This window comes from Dermacentor albipictus, chromosome 5 (assembly GCF_038994185.2).
Source record: "Dermacentor albipictus isolate Rhodes 1998 colony chromosome 5, USDA_Dalb.pri_finalv2, whole genome shotgun sequence".
Classification (NCBI taxonomy): Eukaryota; Metazoa; Arthropoda; class Arachnida; order Ixodida; family Ixodidae; genus Dermacentor; species Dermacentor albipictus.
Genome location: NC_091825.1, coordinates 40,418,050 through 40,439,320, shown reverse-complemented (window position 1 = coordinate 40,439,320; position 21,271 = coordinate 40,418,050). Strand labels below are relative to the sequence as shown.

The window sequence follows — 21,271 nt, the reverse complement described above, 5'->3', positions numbered from 1 at the left end:
CCATGCCCCGTATTGCATTGTCTTATGGATCGCCGCACACATTCCTGTCGCCCATATTGATGTAGGCCAGCCCTTCGGGAACGCATGCGCGGGATACATACAGGGGTTAGAGGTAACCGGCTTCCCTGTAAAAGTACAAATTAGCCGTAAATTGCTTCAGTGCCGGAATAAACGAATTCTTTACGTACTTCGCCATCTCCTTCTTATTTGAGAAAGTGTTCAACCTGTTCTTCTTTTTTGCTTAGTTTATCACAGATAGCTAGACAAATTTAAGCAATGCGCTACCATTTAGCGGCCTCAAACTTTTTTCTCCAACGTACATTAAGGATCATTTACTTTATAAAGAAAAGATTAATTATTGTATAAGGATGATACACTGAATCTTTTTGATTATATGCATTCATACCAATCAGCAGTCTTTAAATTATTTGGATATAAACTATGAGCGTTTTAACTTTTCTTCAGCAGTGCCGCAAAGCACAATAATGACGAGCATTCACCATAGAAGCTTTTATAGCTCAGGATTACAAACAAAAGACAAGGAGTGATTCACCTCAAATTCAGACCGTCTAACCCAGATTTGAATATGTGTGGTGTCTAATTCGCTATACAATACCTCAATTCTATATCGTTGCGAAATCCTGACGAAAACTGGCATTTTGTCACTTTGTCACTCCGAAGAAATTTGTGGTCAGCTTTACTGAATGTGACATGACTTTAAAATTATTAACATAGGAATTAATAACGCATTGGTTATTTTTTGGAGCCTGGGTGCATGTGCATTCAGTGGTCCATTCGCTCTGGCATTGAATGACCATTGACTAAATTTCTGCTTATGGATTACGAACTGTAATTGGCATCCGCCAACGGATATGCCCTCTGTGTTATAAGAGAGGCTAGCTAGTTTGAAATAATATCTTCTGCTCTCATACCATTGCAATTGATTACAAGTAACAATGCGTTCTCTTACCTGTAACTGCCACCATTCACGACGTGGCAAAATTATTTTCGGGCACTGCTTGAGCTGAGGGAGTTATGAAATAAAATACGGGGCTTTAAGTGCCAAAAATAAGATATAATTGTGAGGCGAGCCGAAGCGGAGGACTCCGGAATAATTTTCGCAACCTGAGGGCCTTTAACGCGCACCCAATGCAAGGCGAACGGGCATTATTGCATTGCGCCCCCGTCGAAATGCAGCCGCCGCGTTGGGACTTCATTCCGCGCGCTCGTGCTGAGCAGCTTAGTGCCATAGCCGCTATGCTACCTGCACGGGTTGGAACAAGATATGAGCAAGCGCTTCCATACTGTCATTAAAGAAAAAAAAAGTGAGCGAGACAGTCATGGATGCTCATAGACACCACCATTGAGTTATCTGGAAGCAAGTGCGGCGAATGAAGCTTGGGAATTAAGTCAAACAGTGGAATGCTGTTTTTTTTTTTCGCGTTCTACTTTTCCTTTTTTTCTAATTACGCTTTTGTTATACAACCACCACGCTCCTACACATAGGAACCGAGTGCGATGAGCTCACATAGGAACCGAGTGCGATGAGCTCTTACCTAGCTTGTTCAGGCCGCAGTCGCGAGAGCAATGCAATTCTCACCGGTCCGAAGGAAAGTGATGACAGCCAGAAACACGTGTCTCGACAAAAGAAAGCCTCTTCAGAATACCGAGGCAGGCACCCGCACGTGACCAGTGAGCCTTATTTGCGGCGCTTTAATCTGGGACTGTCGCCCGACCCTTTTATCGCCAATAGGCGAGGCCGCAGTTAAAACCGAGCCGCCTGTCGCCACCAACGATAGCGGAGAACATGAAAACAATATTTGCACCTTCGCACAAGGGATGACGCGCAGGGCGAGATAAGCTGCGTGGTCATGGTGGCGTCAACATCGCGATAAGCTTCGGCGACGAATCATCCGTGCTTCAGCTAAGAATGCAGGCCACTAGTGACGTCATCACCTTTTCTTTTTGAAAAAAAGGACTCGGAGTTTCAGTGTTGCCAACGGCGGCATGTCCAACCGTATTTTATGTAACACATGCAGTTTAAGCCTGGTCTGTGCATATGTACTTAAACTTGATTCCTATGAGCATCAATCAATTGAACAATGAAACAATGTATGCCCGATAAGAGCGGCAGTCATTTCGGAAAAATGTCAGAAGTGCGCGTCTAGCCGATTAGAAATACGAAAATAAAAACACTGCTTGGTCGTTACCCTCTGTTCGTCACTTGAAAAATTCGTCACGCCTGCCCGAGGCAAAAGTTTCCCAAATAATTTACATTGCATAATTTTTAATAATAATAAAGGGCTGCAAAAAATGTAACCAGCTTTAGCAACATATGAGAGTCGAAAACAGGTAGCCACCAGCAAATGGAACATGAAAACCAGTGATGTTTTCAAGCCAAAGATTATCGGTAAGGCAGAGGAGTACAATCCGTCCATCGTTGCCAAGATCTAGCCCGTTCTGAATCGTGTTATACATACATTGCAATCAACCCTGCTTTTAGTGTCGCCACCAGATAACCGCTAGGGCTACTTAGTTTCTATAGCGTCCTCCATTGAATACACCGTCATGGGTTTGAGTTGCTTGTGTTCTTCTGTGACATGCCTAACGTAAAGTTAAGTAAAAAAAAAACTGCCCCTGTAGCGAGCTACGGGCTGCAGCTGAAAAGCACTACTTCTTCAGAATTACCCTATATACCGGGAACACAGAGTCTCTCATAAATATTTAGTTTTTTCGGTGTGTTAGACATGACTCGTCGACAAATCGGAATCTAAGATAAATGGATTACTGTCTCTCTCTTTGCCTACAGTAGCGGTATACTCCAAGCCCATTCGGGGGTTCTTGGGCACCAACGTGTTGAACATGAGTTTTTGATGCATTGTGCTTCGAGAAGTCCGCATAGAGTCCACTTTATTTTCCGGATGAAGGTTTCAAGGTAGTATGCTATCATAAACACATCGATGACATACGCATTCCGCTTGAGCTGTTATACCCGCTTGATCTTTTTTTCAATGTGTGTGATAAGGTATATCAATAAAATAAAGACGAGCGTTTATTCTGTTTGAGAATGTAGTCATCTCTAATTGTCAGCAGCTACGAAAACCTAGAAGAAGAAACTTTAAAGAAAATGGCGTGTCACACCGTATGAGCACGTGGTGTTTTTGCGACAATACACATTATGTAAACAATACCAAGCTTCTCAGAACCTGCATAAGATGCGCGGACGCAAAAAAAAAACAAATTTGTTTTTCATGCGTGCAAATCACCTGTAAATTCCGAATGCTCTCAATTCACGCCTAAACACAGGAATCATTAAAAAGTGGTGGACGCGATATGGCGATGGCCAGTAGGACGGCCAATAAGTAACATTGTAATCGTAACCTACGACTTCAGAAAATCACTACTAAGGACCCGCAAAGCAACTGCCTCCATTTTCCTCAACCATTGTCTGGAGGCGTTCTCCAACAAATGTAACCTATGTAGTACTGTCTTTGATGGCTCACCCCTAAATATAAAAAAAAATGTTAGGCATCCAAACTCATATGCAGAAACATATTATAATTCAAAAAAATAACGATGCAGTTTTATTTTCAACGGTTGTAAGTGCATATGTCTCTTTAATTCGTTTTTTGTTTTAAACAGACAAGTGCGCATTTTTTGCTGATATACCAAAAGGTAATTTATTTGTAGCGTCGTCTATAGACCAGCGCTTATAGCACTGTGCACGTCTGCGTACATGTTGTGGCAGAAAGTGTCGTCTGGTTTCGCTTGCGCTAGCTGCTAAGAGCACTTTTTTGGCCCTTCGCAATTCTTCTGTGCCTGTTAGTGTCTTCGTGGGTATCGTCGTTTCAGTTTTACATGAGCCAATGCACAAATGTGGAGGCAAAATGAGTGCTCGAGTCCAAACATGCCTGCGTCGGACCTCTAGTTGCCATTTATGCGCAAATCATGAGGATGAATACGCTTCGCTGCGCGAACACATTGATGTGTGTGTTTTAAATAACCAATGCGTTTCTTGGTTACAACCCCATACTAAGGATAAGCCAGAGGTTATTAGGAAACAACAACAAACGCTTTGCTGGATACGGCAATAAATGCGATAACTTCACGGCTTGTGTCTCACTTTAGAAGTTGCCCCTCTACTCACCAATGTGAATTTTTTTTTTTGCAGTTGCACTCGGTGTCCTTGTAAACCAGATACTAAAAGCATAGTCCGATAAGGCGTCCTCTGGCCGCCTGCATTCGACAACTCGCCTTCAGTAAACGTTATGCTATACGCACGGCTTCGTGTAAATCGAACATGGTGAAGCATTGTCTTAACATGCTCTACTTAGGATGTCGATGACTGAAATGCTGCGCGCACGACGCACATTATGCTTAATTATGCCTTTTGCAATCGCGAACCCTGAAGCGGCAGTTGGTGACATACCTGTAACGTAGACAGAGAATTGTTATGGAATGTTCTTTTAACACGTAGGCATCTGGTGCAATTTGGTGCTGCTGGTGAAAAATTTATTTATTTATTTATTTATTTATTTATTTATTTATTTACAGCATACTGCAGGTCGTGTGGCCCTAGCAGGAGGGGCATGGTAACAAATGAAAGTACATGTATAAAAGGCAGAATTGCAAAAATATGAACTTCAAGAAATGAAAAAAATATAACACGAAACAGCAATGTTAGTTAGGAAATACTAATAATATGAGTTTGAATTTATTCAGGTGAGTTCAGATGATGGAAAGGGGTGAGTTCCATTCTTCTAAATATAAAGAGGTTTGTCCTGGCAACGTAAGGGGAGAGAGTGAGGGGGCGGGAATCACGGGTTTTCCTGGATACGGAGAGTGTTATGTATGGACTAGGATCTAAAGAAAATATACGGTTTATCAAGAAGTAGAGGAACTACAGGCGTATTCTTTTTCGCCTCGTTTGAAGGGTGTGAAAGCCATTTGTCCGCAGTAATTCAGAAACAGACTCTTCTCGGCCGTATTTGGAAAAAATAAAACGTATGGCTCTTCTCTGTATCCTTTCAAGAGCGTAAATGTTGATTTTGGTAAACGGGTCCCAAATAACGCACGAGTATTCCAGTTTGGGTCGAATAAATGTGGTATAGGCTAAGGATTTTACTTCATAGGATGCATGTTTAAGCTTATGGCGAAGTAGACATAGCTTTCTGAAAGCAGCGGAGGCGGTAGCAGCAATATAGCTATTCCAATTTAGGTTGTTAGTAATTGTAATTCCAAGATACTTGTCCTCGCTCACTTCGGCCAAGGGATCTTGGCCAATAGAATAAGAAAATTTTAGGGGTAGTTTTTTTTTGTTATACGTAGAAGCACAGATTTATCTGAGTTAAGTTTCATTCCCCACTTGTTGCTCCACTCAAAAATGTTGTTTAAGGCTAAATGAAGAGACAGTTGATCATGAACTGTATTAATATCATTAAAAACGATACAGTCGTCTGCGAGACGAATATTTACAGGGGCCTCTATTACATCAACTATGTCGTTACAATAAATAAGAAATAGTAGCGGGCCAAGGACGCTGCCTTGAGGCACGCCAGAGGTTACCGAAAGAGAATCGGACTGCTGCCTATCAATCACTACGTACTGTTTGCGACGCGTCAAGTAAGCTGAAACCCAGGACAGGATAAAGGCAGGAAGACCAAGGAATTCTAATTTACAAATTAATTTGTCGTGAGGAACTACATCAAATGCTTTTTGAAAATCCAAAAATATCACATCCACTTCGCCAGCCTTCTCAAGGACAGACGCAAACGAGTGAATGACTGTGCTTAATTGGGTTACTGTCGAGAGCCCCTTCCTGAAGCCATGTTGGAAAGGAGATAAAATGTTACGCTTGTTTAGGAAATCATTAATGTAGTCAGCAACAATGTGTTTAATTAATTTACAAGAAGAGGATAATATGGAAATCAGACGGTAATTTAGGACTGAGCTTGGGTCATCTTTTTTTTTAAATATAGGGACAACACGTGCTACTTTCCAATCGAGCGGAAGTACCGCGGAATGTAGAGAGGCCTTAAAGATTACTACAAAGAATTTATTTAAATGTTCCGCATAACGCCGAAGGAAGGTCTTGGGAATGCCGTCTGGACCAACAGAAGATTTAGAAACAACCAAATACGAGTTCTTTGGGGATCTCGGAAAAGTAGTGAAGTAGTGGGAATTCACGAAGGACTGAAGCAACGATGCCCTCTGCCTGCATTGTTATTCACGGTTTATGTGTAGGGCATATAAGGACGACTGGCAAACATCAAATTATGGTTTTATTTATTCTACATGCGTAATGGACAGATGTTGTAGCAGAGACTTCTTTGACTGATGAATGCGGACGAGATTGTTCTACTAGGGGACCGTAAAATAGATTACTTACGATACGAATGTCTGCGGCAGCGCAGCGGCATATCTAGGCTTGAAGTTTAGCGCAGAGAAATTTCGAACTACGATCTTTATTGACGGGACGAGTAATTACGTGGTGTCAATTCAACAGCAAGTCATACCCATAGTCAAGCAATATCAGAACCTCGGCGTATACTTAAACGAAGGAAATACTTACTCAGGCACCCATCAAGAGAATCTGAAAATAAAGGGGAAGCGGAATGCTGCAATAATGAAACGCAGATCACTGCGACGCCATTTAAGTATGATGTGGTGCGGGGAATCAGTAAAAACAGCAGTGGTGCAGCGCAAAGGCTCGCAAATGCAATTGTATGCTAAAAATTGGATATCTTGTTGGGTGCTGGAAGTTAAACAACAATCGGTAGGCCGTTAGGCTCGGGGAGCCCACGGCAAAACCACAAATGAGGCAATGCGGGGTGACATAGGTTGCAACTTTCTTGAAGTTACAGAAGCACAAGAGCAAAATTAGAATTGAATAAATACTCAGGAACTTGGACGAAAATAAATAGGCAACTAAAGCGCACCATATCTGCAGTTGAAAAGCGTGGACACGCAGTGGAGAAAGTGGTCACGAAATTTGGTGACCAAGTAAAGGGTAGCTGAACCTGTAAATAGACAAGGAAGAGTCATCAGAAAGAAAGTGAGAAAAACAGAGGCAGTTGATTGGATGCATAGAATGGAAACAAAAAAGCCCATCGAGATTTACACGAATGAAAAGAAAGTTATTAGACCTGGAAATCTATAGGATAAAACAAAGGGCAGTGCCTTGCTCTTTGAGACTTGAGCCGGTTGCGTAAGGACAAGAATAAACCGGACCGAATATTTAGAACTGTATGAGGCATGTGTATGTTGCAGCAAAAAGCCCGAAGACCACTCGGCACCGCAGATAACCGCAGATAACGAGAACCGCAGATAACGTACACCTTGTATAAGCACCTGGGTTTAAAGTGAATGGTAGCATCAATTCGTCAGCTCTCGAGATAAGCTAGAGACGTGTAGAGTATTGGTGTAAAAAAAGAAGAGAAGATAATGACACGACCGGATCTCGTGCAGTCATAGCTAGCGGTGGAAAGTAGATTTGGAAGAAAAAAACGAACATAAAGGAAATGTATAAAAATGCTGGATAAAAAGATGTATAACATATCTGAGTAGATCAAGCAGGCCAGCTGAGTATTTCTCACCACTCCTTTTGAAAGGAGAGGCCAAAACATTATTATCATCAACATTATCATCCTAGTCATCAATTATGAAGTCGTATAGCGCCTGAGGAGGCCAAAAATTGGCGCAGTCTGTGCTACGCAAAACGCTACGCGATAGCACAGAACATTTCTCTAGTGCACATGTTGCTCAATCACAAGCTCCGCATTTGCTAGTTCTTTGAAATTCAAATTACAATTCAGGTACTGCGCATGTAAGCGTTTGAACAGTTTGCATCTTACAGCTTCTGAAACTACGCACGCCACAAAATGTTCACTGTTTGACATAGCATGCAGATTAGCGTAAGCAAATGTATATATCATTTTTGGGTACTACTAGATAGCGTTATTGCAACACTTCTAGTGATGGTTTTTCTTTTGCAGTTGACTAGACATACGCATTGAAATTACATGGCACGTACGCTTCTTTTAAGACGTCAACACTGAATATGACTGACACATAGCCATCAATTGCTCCAGTTTCACCAAGGCATCTGTTAGGCCGCTCATCTCTCGAACAGGCAGAATGGACGGCGTAGGGCTGCATGATTGTATTGTATATACTTTTGCAGTGCCGCGAGTTGCCCATGCGTTTTGTGAATGGGGAAGCGTCCACCCCCCAGCGCGTCGGGCGGCAACCGTTTCTGTTTTTGAGGGGTCGGACGGCCCGCGTGGTGTCGGGTGACGAGCCGAGGCACGCGCCGCCGCGGGGGGCGCGGTGCAGAGGCGGAAAAGGAATTCGGAGAACATCGCGCGCTGTGTTGAACGCGCGCTGTGTTGACATTCCGCCGATGGTCATAATAGGGCCACGCGGACAAAGCTCGAGTGGGACGATTGTATACGCGACGTTGTGGGGCCGGCTCTTGAGTCCCCTGCTAATTAGAGACGCAGCTGCTAGCAATGTTGACCACGTCTGGCGCGTATGGAGCGGGGGGTTCAGGCCCCTACGCATTCGGGCGGCAGCCAAGTGCATCTTGTTTTGAGCGCTGGGGAGAGCCCGCTTGCTGTCGTGTTACAACATGCAGTGCGCGCCGTAGAGAGGGGCGCGGTGCGCATGCGGAGGCCGCGTTCGGAGAACGTCGTTTTAAGAGCACCCGAGTCCGGATGCCGCCAGCGGTCATTATTTTTCTACCAGGAAAAACCTTGAGGGGCACTATGGTACCCGGTGTTGGGACACCAGCGCCCGAGCCCCCTTGCTGGCTAGAAACACCGCTGAGGTGCGAGATGGCCTCAATAAATCGTGCATGCCTGGCGTGTTTGCCGAGGCCGTCACTGACCACGTGGAAATAGGAGGGGGAGAAGAAGATGTGGGAAGAGGGAAAGCAGGGTGGTTTTCCAATAGATTCACTTTTGAGAGTAAGCCCATCCCTTTGGGTTGTGGCTTAAGAAACTGTCAACTCTCATTGGCAATTGCTTCCGTGGGATGGGCTAACGACCCTACCGCCCTTTTTCTTTGTCTCTTTCCCCTATAACAATCGAGACGAGGTGCTTGTTCCTCAGTCTACGCTGTAATCACTAAACCTGATAGAACAGTAAGACTCCGTACGATGCAACGCTAGCCTGGGCCGTAACCACTTAGTGGTAGAACAGTGAGACTCGGTTGGTCGTATGTAGTGACAGTTGTCCTAGGCTCTAACTTAAGAAAAGTAGAAGAGTAAGGCGCTGTTTACTTGTGTGTTTTGTATCAGTGTTCTTTTTCTAACTCTGTATTTGACTGTGTAAATATTTCCGTTGCAATATATCTTCAAGTTTTGTTTCCTCCAACCTGCCTCCTGCTTCATCATCGCCGATAAACACCTTGAAGAGATTTTGGTCGACTTCAAGGAGAAAAGAACAATGAAAACTTAACTGGCGCAGTCGACAGGATCGGCGAGCTCTACAACATCGAATGCTGGACCAGTGGTGAGAAGATCAAGTCATCCAACCACCACCTCCTGCACCTTCGAGAAGATCCCACAGCAGCCAAGCCCGGCACCGTGGTGGAGATCCGGAAACGACAGTGCATTCAGCAAAGGGTGAGCAGGATTTCTTGCAACTTTCTCAAGTTGGCATGGCAGTTGATGTGTAGAGCAAATGGTGAGGACACGCGGGGGCGCAGAGACAATGGAGTCTAATGGAGTTGAGGGTGCGACTGTGGCGGGAATGGATCGGAATCGGCAGTTATCAAATGACGATATGCTAAATTCCGATAAGTCAAACGAAGTGAGAGCACCCAGTCAGAGCCAGGAATTGTCGCAGCAGCCATCTCAGCCTTTGCTAATTCCAAATGATACAAGAACGCTTGAACTTGAAATTCAAAGGCTCAATGCTCAGACTTCTTGTATACAGCTTCAGATTGAGTACGAAAGGCTGTTGCAGGCAAAGAAGAATGCTGAACGTCTCAATGGCACGTCGTCCAGCGCTGAGTCGGAGCGGGGCGATCGGAGGCGAATGGGCTTCGACTCCGTCGAGCAATGCGCAAAAGTGCTGAAAGGGTTCCGCCTGCCGTGTGACGCGGATGTACCCTTATGATTTGAGGAAGTAGAAAGACTTTTTGCTACTTACGGGGTACCGTATGAGAGTCGCGTGCATTTAGTCATGCCAGCTCTAACTGAGCGCGTTCGCTACCTACTGCGTAACCTCAACCAGGAAGAGAGTACAGATTACGAGTCAGTTAAACAGGCAGTGTTGATGGAACTGAAGCTTTCTCCGGCAGAGTATCTGCAAAGGTTTGAGAGAGCAGTGAAGCGGAAGGAGGAAACGTGGTCACAGTTCGCGTCCCGAGTGAAAACGTATTTCTCCTACTACCTTCAAGTAAGAGGAGCCGACACTGTAGAAGTGATGGCAGAACTCATGGTTGCGGATCGTATAAAAGCGGGCCTTAGTATAGAGGGTCTTGAGTACGTGAGGCTACGAGAAGGCGAGGAATGGCTTAAGCCACCTGAGATTGCCAAAGTACTGCAAAATTTGGAACAAGCGAAAGGCAAAGGATATGCCTCAAAGCCATCAGTGGCAGAGATGGGGCAAAAGCCGACGCGAGTGGCGAAAAGCGCCCTCAAGTGCCACGTATGTCACAGCTCAGGCCATTTCGCTAAGGATTGCCCGAAGTCTAGTGACAAGGGAAATCAGCCAAAGAAGGCTACCGAGCCAAGGCCAAGGACACAAAGGGCGGTGATAGCCGACGAGACGGGAAGTGGGATACCTGATGGAGTCCTTACTGCAAAGGCAGAGGCCTTGAAACACAAAGGTGAAGGCATGACTAACCTACAGTTGATCCCGATATCATGCGGAAACGTATCCACAGATGCGATTCTAGATACGGGGAGTGAAATAACTGTCATACGCGAGAGTCTGCTTCCGCAATGTATTGTGGAGCCTTCAGGCACGATACGATTGGTGTCTGCATTTGGTAAAACTATTGAGGCAAAGCTAGCAACGTTGCCGGTAAAGTTAAATAGCCCGCAAACGGCAGCGGAACCTCAGAACGTTGACCTACTTTGCGCGTTGACTAATGAGCTCGTCGAGGGCACAGATTGTTTGTTGACCAAGGAAGATTGGGAACATTTGTTGAGGGCCAGCAGCTCTCTGGAATCCACTGTAGCACCGGCCGAGCCTGCTCAGAGGATAGAGCGATCAAATGAGAAAGCCGAGGCAGTAGCCTGCAACGTTACTTTGGAGGAGGAAGGTGTTTCTGGAGAAGTTGAGCTAATTGATGAAGAGAGGGATGCGTCAATAAGCCAGAGAGAAGAGTTCCGCAGATTGCAGCTAGCTGACGCTACCTTAAAGAAGGGGTGGGAAGATGCTCGGAGTGGGAAATCCGGCATGTTCGTCTCTGATGGACTCTTATACCACTGGGACTCAATAGTAGGCACCCGAGTGAGACAACTAGTTGTTCCGAAAGACAAGCGCAGTGAGGTGATGCATTTGGCTCACGAGTCACTATGCGGAGGGCACCTAGGCCCGAAGAAAACTAAAGCGCGCATTAGGTATAATTTTTTTTGGCCTGGCATGGAGAAGGAGGTATTAGAGCATTGTCGCTCATGCCATGATTGTCAAATTCGCTCTGACAGGCGTCGCACGGCCAGAGTACCTACAACTCCTCTCACTAGGCCAGAGCACCCTTTTCAAATTGTCAACGTAGATATCATCGGACCCTTAGACACACCGTCAGCGAGAGGCCATAGGTACGCGCTATGCTTGGTGGACATTTGCACAAGGTGGCCAGAGGTTGTCCCACTGCGCTCTTTGACAGCTAAGGCGACTTGCGACGCGTTGATTGAAATTTTCAGTCGCACTGGCGTTCCGGAAATGATCTGTTCCGACCAGGGCACTAATTTCAAATCACAGCTCACACAGTCGATGCTCGAGAAATTAGGTTGCGAACCAAGGTTTTCGACCCCAGAACACCCAGAGAGTAATGGAGTCGTAGAAAGATGGAACAGGGTATTGAAAAACATGTTGTTCCATGTCATTCAAAGAGACTCGAAGAATTGGGACAAATTGATCTCGCTTGTATTATGGGCTTATCGGGAAGTTCCCCATGAGGTTACCGGAGTGGCTCCATTCCGTCTGTTGTATGGAAGAAACCCCACAGGACCGCTTCTAATACTACAGCGGACGTGGACGGGAGAACTGACGGTACCTGCAACTTTAAGAGAGAACCCCGCTAAGTATTTACAGCAACTTCGGGAGCAACTCGAGACCGCTGCTAATATCGCTGAGCTAACTAGTGCAACACGTCAGGACAGCTATGTTGGTGCGTATAATCGCAGCACCAGAGACAAAGCTTTTAAGGTTGGCGACAAAGTGCTGGTATTCGACAACGATCGGAATGGTAAGATGGCACCTAAGTGGCTGGGCCCGTTCACAGTGGTTGGACGTGAGCGACGGCATTCTTATCGGGTTGAAACAGTAGAGGGTAAAGTGAAAAGTATTCACGCCAACTACATTCGACCATACTATGCAAGAGTCAGCCATATTGGGGTCATTTTCGATCAGGACCATGACTTTGGGGAGGTAGAATATGCTCCGCAACCTACAACTATAAGGCGCGAAGAGTTGGCGGTGACAAGCGAAAAGGTTGCTCATCTAGATGCTGATTCCCAGACGGAAATACAGGCTGTATTTCAAAGGCATCGTGCACTCTTTGACGGCATTCCGGGTATGGCAAATGTGGGTCAACATAGGATAGAATTAGAACCAGGGCACCAGCCAAGGAAGACGTTCCCTTATCGGACACCTGAGCTGTTAAAGAAAGAAGTCAGCCGGCAAGTTGGTGAACTTTTGGCTTGGAAACTGATCTATCCTACTGAAAGCGAATTTGCGCATCCGGTAGTATGCGTAGGGAAAAAGGATGGGACAATCCACATGTGTGTAGATTACCGCGCGCTAAATGCCGTCACCAACGTGGATGCGTTCCCTATGATGAATCCTCAAGAATTGATTTTCAGAGTGGGAAGAGCACAGTTCATTACGGTGATAGACCTTAGGCGCGGGTACTGGCAGGTGCCGACGGAAAAGAAGAGTCAGAATTTCACCGCGTTTGTAACGCATGAAGGTCAATATGCTTGGAAAGTGATGCCGTTCGGGCTAAAAAATTCAGCCGCGACCTTTCAGAGAATGGTGAACAAGCTCTTATCGCAACATCAGACATACGCCACGGCATACCAAGATGATATTGCCATTTTCTCTAACACGTGGAAGGAGCACTTCAAGCATCTCGACATTATCCTTCAGGTCCTAGAAAAGGCTGGGCTGAAAGCCAGTCCGGAAAAGTGTCAGGTTGCACAATCCCACATTCATTACGTCGGGCATATTGTCGGTTCAGGGACGCACGCACCAGATCCAGAGAAAATAGCTGCAATTAAGAATCTGGGGCCACCACGCACTAAAAAGGAGCTATGCAGCCTGCTAGGACTGTGCGGCTACTATCGCGAGTACGTCAGAGAATATGCAGAGGTGGCGAGCCCGCTCACACGGTTAACAAAGAAAGCGGTACCCAATAGCATACCCTGGCCGGAGGAAGCTCAGACGGCATTTGAGACACTGAAACAGTCCCTGTGCGAGGCCGTGGCGCTCAGCACTCCGGACCCATCTGAGCCCTACTGGCTTTTCACAGACGCATCAGCTACGGCGGCGGGCGCTTGTTTGGCGCAAATGACAGCTGAGGGAAAGGAGAGGCCTATTGCCTTCGCCAGCCACCGCTTCACGCCGACTCAGGCGCGATGGTCGACAATTCAGAGGGAAGCGTTTGCTATTATATGGGCCTTAAAGAAGTTTGACTACTGGCTTTTTGGTGCCGAGATAAACGTGGTTTCCGACCACAATCCATTGTCGTACCTTACAACTTCGATTCCACACGGGGCAAAATTGACAACATGGGCGCTGGCTTTACAGCGATATCACGTGTCAGTGCGACATCGGAAGGGTGTCAGTAATGGTAACGCGGATGCTTTGTCCAGGCTTCACAACAGCTCATGGAAGCCAGTGTAATACTATAGTGCCATGCCAACTGGATGGGCGTGAATGTTCCTGCTCACTTGGCGCTGTATATTGCGGACTTTGTGAGTGCCGATTCAAGACACAGAGACACTAGAGTGCTCTTACAGTTTGGAACTGCAATCGTGTGCTTAATAGTTTGAAGACATATATTGTGTATTTCTTTTTACTCTCTTCTTGCTTTGTTATTTGAAAGTGTTTGTTGTTGTGATGTAATTAGGCTAGGGTGTGGTTAGAATGTTCATTACGTAACCGCGGCAGTGATTTATCGTATCACTGAGCGAAAATCAGCCCAGTATACTCTTTAGGGGGAACGTGTTATGCCGCTCATCTCTCGAACAGGCAGAATGGACGGCGTAGGGCTGCATGATTGTATTGTATATACTTTTGCAGTGCCGCGAGTTGCCCATGCGTTTTGTGAATGAAGAAGCGTCCACCCCCCAGCGCGTCGGGCGGCTACCATTTCTGTTTTTGAGGGGTCGGACGGCCCGCGTGGTGTCGGGTGACGAGCCGAGGCACGCGCCGCCGCGGGGGGCGCGGTGGTGGTGGTAGAAACATTTATTGCCAATGATATGAATGGTGGGGGCGAAGCCCCCTACATGGCACTTGAGTGCTCCCTTACTATGAGGGGGCACCCTTACAAAGCAAAGGAGAGTCCTTGAAGCGCAATCCTTTTTATTGCACTGGAGATGATCCGGCACTGGTCTTGAGCGGAAGTGCAGGTCAGAAGAGTCTCCCAGTAAGACACCGCCACGGCAGGTGATGGGGGATGAGGGAAGGTGGGGCACGTGAGGAGGGTGTGCAGGAAGTCTCCTGGTTTGCCGCAAAGTTTGCATGTTGAGGGGAATTGGTCTGGGTATCTGGCATGTAGTAGTATGGGGTATGGAGCAGTCCGAGTTTGTAGTCGACGCCAGTGTGCGGCCTGCTCTATGGTGAGGGATGGGGCGGGGGGTGTGTATTCCCTTCGTTTGTCCCGGTAGTACGAGAGAATATCACGGAAGGAGAGCAGGCACTCCCCGGCCCGTAGAGGGGGCTCGGCTCCCACTGCCCGGAATGTGAGACCTCGGGCGAAGGAGTGAGCCTCCTCGTTGCCGGGGAGGCCAGCATGTGCTGGCGTCCAGATTAGCGTTATGCGGCGCCGGGGCTGCCAGGAGCGTAGTAAGCGCGCAGCGGTGCGGGATATGTAGCCATTGGCATAGTTGAGAATGGCGGATTTGGAGTCAGTGATAATTTTGGTGGCAGATGAAGAGATGAGAGCAAGCGCGATGGCTGCCTCTTCTGCCTCTGTGGTGGAATTGGTGATGATTGAACTGGAGGTTAGAAGCTTTGCTCGATTGTCGGCTACCGCCAGGGCCATACGGGAGCCTGACGTATATTCCGCTGCGTCCACGTAGACCACCTCATGGTCCTCGCCATACTGTTTGTGGAGGGCCCGAGCCCTTGCTCTTCGGCGGTTCCCGTCTCGCTCAGGGTTCATGTTCTTGGGGACAGGGGGTATGTTGAGGTTAGAGCGGAGGATAGGAGAAAGGGGGACCCTCTCGGTAGGGTGTGTAATAGGGGTTAGGTTTAATTGGGATAACAGAGTGCGGCCAGGCTCTGAGTTAGACAGACGGGATATTTGTGCCGTAAAGGTGGCTTCTCTGAGTTCCTCAAAGGTGTTGTGGACACCGAGTTTGAGGAGTCGGTCATTGGATGTGCTGGGAGGAAGGCGTAGAGCTGCTTTCGTGCAACTCCGTAGGAGCGCGTTTACTCGATCTCTCTCCTTCTGTCGAAGGGGTAGGTAAGGAAGAGCATATGCGGTGCGGCTTATTATGTAAGCCTGGGTGAGGCGAAGCGTGTTTTCCTCGCGTAAGCCAGCCCGGCGGTTCGCTATGCGGCGAATCAGTCGGGTGGTCTGTTGAGCGTGTGTTTGGAGAGTTTTTATGACTTCTCCGTGCGCGCCATGAGAGTGGATAACTAGCCCTAGCACTCGGATTTTTGATACTAGTGGGATGGGGTGAGTACCTAGCGTAAGGGTGATGGGAGGAACGACTGAATCGTGTTGCTTGTGGCGGTATAGAAAGAGCTCCGATTTTGAGGGGGAGCAGGTCAGGCCACGCTCTCGTACATATGTGTCGATGGTGGTTAGTGCCAATTGTAGGTGTTGTTCTATTTCGGCGTTACTGCCTCGGTTTGTCCAGACAGTGATGTCGTCGGCGTAGAGGCTAAAATGGATGTCGGGGATTTCAGCTAGTTGTTGGGGTAGGTGAAGGAGTGCTATATTGAATAATATAGGGGAAAGGACGGCTCCCTGGGGCGTACCTCGTGCCCCGATTGTGATACCTGGGAGGCTGTGGTCACCGAAAGTAAGTGTGGCTGTGCGGTGGCTGAGGAAGTCTCGGATGTAGTTGTACATCCTGGCTCCGACTCCCAAGGTTGTAAGGTTTTGTAGGATAGCTGAGTGTGTAACGTTGTCAAATGCCTTAGTAAGATCCACACCTAGAATAGCTTTGGTGTCGTTGGTTTGAGAGTCTAGAATGTGATGTTTTAGCTGTAGGAAGACGTCCTGTGTGGAAAGTCCAGGACGAAATCCAAACATGCAGGTGGGCATCAGATCATTGCTTTCTAGGTAACGGCAGAGCCTAGTCTGGAGTACGTGTTCCATCAATTTGCCCACCGAAGATGTCAAAGAGATGGGTCTGAGGTTAGAGGTGAGCAGAGGTTTCCCGGGTTTAGGTATGAAGACGACTTTGGCCTCTTTCCATTGCGATGGGAGGGTGCCCTTTTGCCAGCACCCGTTAAAGTATTCGGTAAGGGCCGTAATGGATTCGGCGTCGAGATTCCGGAGTGCCTTGTTATGTACCCCGTCCGGACCGGGGGTTGAGCACGTGTTAAGTCTCTGGAGTTCAGCCTGAACTTCTGCTTCTGTAATGGGTTGGTCGATGAAGTCGTTAGGGGGGCCTGCATAGTCGGGGTGTGTTAAAGGAGGATGTGTGGGGAAGTACAGATTTCGAAGTTCTTGAAGGAGTTCCAATGGAGGTGTATCGGAAGTGTGTATGAGTTTGGTGAGGTTGTGTCTTAGTGTAGTCTTAGACTGTGTGGAGTCTATTAAGTGTCTAAAGAGGTTCCAGGTCTGAGGTAAACTCATATTGCCATCTAGCTTGTTGCATAGTGATTCCCAGTTTTGTCGTGAAAGAGTCGCTGCGTGTGTCTCTATCTCTTTATTGAGACGGGCGAGGCGGCGTCTAAGTGTCCGGTTCCAACGCTGCCTTTGCCAGCGTCGCTCTAGGCTTGCTTTAGCTTCCCATAAATGTAGAAGGTGCGAGTCAACTGTGTCGCTGGGGTAGTCCTCCCATAGGGGACGAGTTGCGAGTCGGACATCACTTTGTAGTTGTTTGGACCATTCGGTGATGTCCTTGATGGGGGCGGAGGTGCGGGCTGCTCTACATGATCGGAAAGAGTCCCACTTCGTGAAAGTGGAGCCTCTGGGAGGTCTGCGGGGTAGTTGAATGTTTAAGAGAATTTCTATGATGCAATGGTCACTACCCAAATTCTCTTGTGTGTTGCACCATGTGGCGTGAGGGAGGCGATGTGCGAACGTAAGGTCTGGCGTAGTGTCTCTACAGACGCTGGTTCCCGTGCGTGTAGGAGAGGTAGGGTCGGTGAGTAGAGAGAGACCGGCTTGTTGCGCTGCTAACCACACACGACGGCCTTTCGGTGTGTCATGTGGGTAACCCCAAGCCGTATGCGGGGCATTAAAGTCTCCTACAATGAGTAAGGGGCACTTGTTTGCTATGCGCTTCGCAAGTGTAAAGAGGCGTTCGAAGTTGCTTTGTAGGCACTTTGGGTGGCTATATACATTTAGGATGAAGAGACTGCTCGCTCGAGCGTGTTGCGGCACAAGCTCAATTAGAAGGTGATCAATGTCTTGAATCGGTAGGGTACGGGAGATGGTGGTGATTGAGCGACTAACTAGAAATGCTACCCGGGAGGGTAGGGGAGATGTGGGCAAAATAGGAGTATAGCCAGGGAGGGTAAGTGGGTTGGAGGGTTCCTGCAGGGCAAGGATGTCGGGCCCCGTTGCGCAGGACAGCAGTTGGTGGACCACATGACGCTTCCGGCGAAAGCCCCGGCAGTTCCACTGCCAGAGTGTAAGATTACGGTTTGGAGCTGCCATCATGAGAATCGATAGCAGGGGAAGGAATAACGGGGGGGTGGGAGTCGTGAGCTATGACAGGCATAGGGTTGTCGTTTCCCTCCGTTGCTTTAGCCTTCTTGCGTCTATTTGGGGTGGGGTCCCGCTTCGGGAGGGCGGTTGAGTAAGAATTGAGCTGGGACTCAAGATCGCTACATCGGTCAGAGAAGCCTTGGGTTAGCACATCTAATCGTTGGTTAAAAGAAGTATTATCTTGCGTTAAGTGGATTACCGCGTTTTTGAGCGTTGCACATTCCTGGTTGATGTGAGTAATAGCGGCCTGCAATTTTGCCTCAAAGCGAGCAGCGAAGGACTCAAGCAGGGTTGCAATGTCGTCTCGTGAGGTAGCGGTGGGGGGAGTGGGTGCTGTGCATGCAGTTGAGTTTGCGGAGGGTTCGGTGTCAGCTTCCATTGCTAGCAAATCAGGAGAGGAAGTAGGGTTGGAGTGACTGGGTAAGGTATGGGCGGTGGGTGGGTTGGGGGTGGGAGGCTGGTATGCGGCAGGAGCGGGGGCAGGTGGAATGGGAGATCCAGAGGCAAGAGCACTTATCTGGGTTTCCAGTTTGGCGATATGTTGATGAAGGGCGGCGGCTTCTTTCCGGGCTGCTGTAGCTTCTGCTTTGGCCGCCGCTGCCTCCTCCTGGGATTTTGCAAGGGCGTGTTGCAGATTGGGAGTCGCCGTCATGGATGGCATGTGCTTGTGAGAAGAGAGGGGAGTGTCCCAGGCTTGCTTCAACGGCGCTGTCCAGGCTTGCTTGTGTTGATTGGGCGACAACTGGGGAAAATTGTCCCCGGATGTGATCAATTCTTGATGCCGCGTTTGTGGGTGGCTCGGCTGTTTCCGTGTCTGGTGAAGGTTTCGTCCCTTGCAGGATCCCGTGCCGGTAAGGTGAGGGCCCTCGCACAGAATGCAATTAGGCGTGCAAGGAGGTTCTTGTTGCGGATGTTGTATCCCACAGCGGGGGCAGAGATTGGTCTTGGGGTTTGGGCATACGTCATGACGGTGACCCGGTTGTCTGCAATTTGTGCAGGCTTCCGGACTGCCGCGGTATTGGGTGCAGCGGTGGATGGCTCCCATGTATTTGATGGAGTTCGGGACTGCGCTTGCGTCGAAGGTGATTAGGATGGAGTGCGTCTTTCCCATGCGTCGGGCTGCTAGTATGGTGTGCTCTGGATTTCTTCTGACCAGGTCTTGGTAGAGTTGCATTGGGGTCTCGTCGTCATAGGCGTTTGTGATGACTCCTCTGGTAGCCCCCGGTGGAGGTGCCACGTAAGCTGCGCACGGGTAGGTTCGGTCTCCAATGGTGAGGGAGGTCAGCGTCTTCAGAGTCTCGGCAGTTGGGAAATGTGTTGTTGCCATGGTGAAAGTATTGTTGGTCGGGTGGATGCGAAGGCAGAAGTCGTCCGGTAGAGTGATTTGGAGCTGGGTCTGCACTGCCTTACTGAGTCGAGGTGTTGGGATGTCAAGGAGTCGCACTTCACCTCGCGGGCGAACGACCACTCTAATAGCGTTGGGTGGGAGTGGCGGCAGTTGCTTGCTGCGTTGCACTGTGAGGCGAGCCTCCTTGGTTGCAGGTGGTAGGCGGGCCGGCGTCTTGCCGCTGCTAGTTGCGGCTGCTGCGTCGGGCGCCGCGTTCCTGGCGTTCGGGTTTGCTGCCTCGGAGGTAGCGTTGTCTGAGCGTTGAGGTGGTTTCGGCGAATTGGCCGGTCGGGAGGCATAGGCTTTATATATAACTGGTGTCCAATCGTCTGACTGGAGCTCTTGTGCGGTTACAGTGTGTCCTTCAACCGTTACTTCTATGTTAACGGCTGGCGTCGCAGGCGGAGTGGCGGAGTCCGAGTGAGGCTTAGCTCGACGGCTGAGCGTCTCTCCGGAGCTGGGGAGCCGGAGTCGTCGGGGTCTCGGGGCGAGCCGTGCCGCTCGCGGTGCCTCGGGGGCCCCCGGCTGGGGGCGGCGGTTCGGGCCGACGTACGTGCTGTGGAGCGGTGTTCAGGCACGTCTGACCTCGACGAGCGCGCGTGGTGTTCCCGCCGGGGGGCGCGGTGCAGAGGCGGAAAACGAATTCGGAGAACATCGCGCGCTGTGTTGAACGCGCGCTGTGTTGACATTCCGCCGATGGTCATAATAGGGCCACGCGGACAAAGCTCGAGTGGGACGATTGTATACGCGACGTTGTGGCGCCGGCTCTTGAGTCCCCTGCCAATTAGAGACGCAGCTGCTAGCAATGTTGACCACGTCTGGCGCGTACGGAGCGGGGGGTTCAGGCCCCTACGCATTCGGGCGGCAGCCAAGTGCATCTTGTTTTGAGCGCTGGGGAGAGCCCGCTTGGTGTCGGGTTACAACATGCAGTGCGCGCCGTAGAGAGGGGCGCGGTGCGCATGCGGAGGCCGCGTTCGGAGAACGTCGTTTTAAGAGCACCCGAGTCCTGATGCCGCCAGCGGTCATTATTTTTCTACCAGGAAAAACCTTGAGGGGGACTACGGTACCCGGTGTTGGGACACCAGCGCCCGAGCCCCCTTGCTGGCTAGAAACACCGCTGAGGTGCGAGATGGCCTCAATAAATCGTGCGTGCCTGGCGTGTTTGCCGAGGCCGTCACTGACCACGTGGAAATAGGAGGGGGAGAAGAAGATGTGGGAAGAGGGAAAGCAGGGTGGTTTTCCAATAGATTCACTTTTGAGAGTAAGCCCATGCCTTTGGGTTGTGGCTTAAGAAGCTGTCAACTCTCATTGGCAATTGTTTCCGTGGGATGGGCTAACGACCCTACCGCCCTTTTTCTTTGTCTCTTTCCCCTATAACAATCGAGACGAGGTGCTTGTTCGTCCGTCTAGGCTGTAATCACTAAACCTGATAGAACAGTGAGACTCCGTACGATGCAACGCTAGCCTGGGCCGTAACCACTTAGTGGTAGAACAGTGAGACTCGGTTGGTCGTATGTAGTGACAGTTGTCCTAGGCTCTAACTTAAGAAAAGTAGAAGAGTAAGGCGCTGTTTACTTGTGTGTTTTGTAT

General features: G+C 48.8%; 1 protein-coding gene across 7 annotated transcripts in view; it reads right to left on the bottom strand.

Moving 5' to 3' along the window:
• LOC135896856 (uncharacterized) overlaps positions 1-21,271 on the bottom strand; it is a 162,928-nt gene that overhangs the window by 25,362 nt on the left and 116,295 nt on the right. For 2 of the 7 annotated variants that reach the window (XM_065425351.1, XM_065425355.1), the window contains exon 1: positions 1,557-1,726. The exons of 3 other annotated variants lie outside the window; for them this stretch is intronic. The gene's annotated coding sequence lies outside the window, so the exon portion shown is untranslated. Of the gene's footprint in view, positions 1-1,556; positions 1,727-21,271 lie in introns of those variants that run through there. 2 more of the 7 variants (XM_065425352.1, XM_065425358.1) reach the window with 1 other exon arrangement.